The sequence below is a fragment of the Pinus tabuliformis genome, chromosome J (assembly GCF_031772625.1).
Source record: "Pinus tabuliformis cultivar Carrire ecotype Pingquan chromosome J, CPIR1, whole genome shotgun sequence".
Lineage (NCBI taxonomy): Eukaryota > Viridiplantae > Streptophyta > Pinopsida > Pinales > Pinaceae > Pinus > Pinus tabuliformis.
This window is the reverse complement of record NC_142295.1, coordinates 1606091073-1606094417: the sequence shown is the minus strand read 5'-3', so window position 1 is coordinate 1606094417 and position 3345 is coordinate 1606091073.

Genomic DNA, 3345 nt, shown 5'->3' with positions numbered 1-3345 from the left:
TTGTTTTGTAAAGATCATTGGACAGTTATCAAACTACCAGTAGTTACATTTGGTTATTTTTGGTTAACTGTCCTTTCTTGACTTGTAATCTAAAATTAAACTTTAAATAAAACTAAAAATAAAAAAGAACATAAGAAAAACTAATAGTGGGCCGAGACAGCCGTTCCTAGGAATTTAAATGAAAATGAAAACTAACTAAAACTCAATCTGGTAGAAAAGAAAAACCCCCAGCCATGACCTCCCTAAGCTAGATGATCTTGCATCATTTTGAGACTACCAATTAAGAAGGGCTACAAAGATCCTCTTGGATCAAAGATGAAAAATTTAGTTTCAAATATCTGCATTGTATTACCTAAAGTATAATAAGATAAACGTAATAAGGGGCTCAATTTTTTACAATTATTGGTACTTATGAAATTATGAATGAGAATACGCCTTCAAGGCCCTTTTGGGAGGAAAAGTATTCTAGTGTCTATGATTTATAGGTTGTGAACTGTTTCCACTAAAAAGTATATTGTTCATTCAATAGACTATTTTATTATGAATGTTATAGTTTTTTTTCTCATTCCTTTTCTGACATTTCTTTCTATGATTTCATGAATGGATGGTGTTGAGTAAACTTACATCTTCAAGCTAATTTGTGCTCTTATCTTATTTATGTAATACTAGACTCTACTTTTCCTTTTAACAACTAACTATTTCTAGGACGCAAGTAGGAAATAATAACTCCCATAACTATTTATTTTTAGTTAGTATGCTACTCATTAGAATAGGATAGGATAGATTTACTTTCAACATTTACAATAGATCATATTGCAGCTTTCATTTGACATATCAATCAACTCAACACCCAATTATACCTAGTAATAACAGTTGCACCAGAATGCAAATGGGTCTCCCACTAGATAGTGTTACATTTAATTAGGACCTTAAGCTAAGGAATAACACTATCCGTTGAGTGGATTTTTGCTAGCATCAACATGCCCTTTTTAGGTCTATGATTTATAGGTTACGAACTACTTCCACTAAAAGGCATATTGTTCATTCAATAGACTATTTTACTATGAATGTTATGGTTTTGTTTCTCATTCCTTTTCTGAGATTTCTTGCTCTGATTTCATGAATGGCTGGTGTTGAGAAAACTTACATGTTTAAGCTAATTTGTGCTCTTATCTTATCTATGTATTACTAAACTCTACTTTTCCTTTTAATAACTAACTATTTCTAAGATGCAAGTAGGAAATAATAACTCCAATAACTATTTATTTTTAGTTAGTATGCTACTCGCTAGAATAGGTTAGGATAGATTTACTTTCAATACGCTCATATTGCACCTTGCATTTGGCATATCAATCAACTCAACACCCAGTTGTACCTAGTAATAACATTGGCACCAGAATGCAAATGGGTCTCCCACTAGATATTGTTACTTCTAATTAGGACCTTAAACTAAGGAATAACACTATCTATTGAATGAAATTTTTCTAGCATCAACATTCCGTTTTTAGGTCGGCAACGAATTCCCATCTAGAGTGCCACAATAGATTAACCAGTCTTACTAAATATTTAGTTACTTTACCACTTACAAAATAATCATATGAATTTATATTGTAAATGGTTTCATATGAGTACCATAGTAAATAACCAATATCATTTGGTAAAATTTGCATAGCACAAACTAAATAAGACATCCAATGCATGTAATTATTTTGAATAAACAAACTTGTAACTTTACACAATTAGAATACTTTGAAAATATTGCTATAAGATTTTGGCATTTTTAATTTCATTGATTCGTAAAACTAAACATTGAATATTTGTCAACATGTTCGAATTCTCTAAAAGTTATTGTCAAGTTTAATATAATATCCTCCACACCTATAACAATATGTGATGAGTCATGAATTTTCACAAAATGGTTTCCTAGAAAGGCATATTCTTCCTATTTTTCATCATAACCATATATATTGTACATCTCTTTTATACAATAGAAGAAAGAGTATGTTATAAGAATATGCACAAAAATTACTCATTGTCACACTAATTTCAATCAATGTTGATCTCGCAAACTTATTTTAATTACTCATTTATCTTATTTATATTTTTACCATACATTATGTAACATTAAACACGACCGTGTAGCTAGTGTTCGTGACACTTAGTTTTATTATTGAATTTTGAAATGTATGAACTATTTATGACATATATTTGGATAGTTACACTCCAATTTTATTTTTATTTTCTTCTCTTGTATTTTTCATCATGCATAAAAACAATGTGGATTTTTTCTTCTTCTTTTTTTTCCTACGTATATTATTTAATACTTGATGCAAATTATTGAACTCACCACATATTATTTCATGTTCTTCATTAACCAAGGAAAACAATATATAATGATACATAATAAACTTATCTACATTTAAAAAATAAATAAACAATAATAGTAACATTGCTATCATTGACTACTACAATAAATTTTATTAATCTCACAAAATAAACTGAAATAAAATAAAAAAAGTTAAATAACCTCATTACCATCAATTGAGTTGGAAAGTAAAATCGCACTCAAAACTATAAATTATTGTAGATAGATTATGTTAGATGTAGTGGTTGACGTCCTTCATGTAATAGAGTTCTTCTATTAAGAAGAGGGCAAGGTTCCACCTTAGTGTTAGACATAGAGATCAAGAATTTCAAACTAGACACTCAAGTTAGAGCTCGTAACATTAGAGTCTATGATCGATATGTATTTATAATTATGTCATGCCATAGCGAAAAAATGAATATATAATTGGAGCATAACTATCTAAATATATGCCATAAATAACTAGTTCATACATTTCAAAATTCAATAATAAAACTAAGCGGCAGGAATGCTAGTTATACAATGTTGTTTACATTCCATTTGAAAAAAACCACAAAAATTGCATATATTGTAATAAAAATATAAAACATAAAAATTAAGAAACTACATATATATATGCCAGAAACGAATTAAATGAAAAAATGTAAATATTATATGTCACACATGTTACAAACTAATGCGAAGAAAATCCACTAGAATCCTTTGCTTCAGGTATCCTTGCAACCACATGTTACAAACGAATGCGAAGAACTTGAGATTCAACACAAACCATGCAAACATATGATCTATATTTTGTAGTAAAGAAAAATTGAAAATCACATTTTGTGGAAACACATTCAACATGCGACCCTCACATATCAGAATGCCACCGAAACTATATTTCATGAAAAATTCGAAGCTCATGATTGTTTTAACATTGCTATTATTTTGTTTATATTGTTTGAAATAATTAATTATGTGATTCCTTTGTGCAGGAGTAA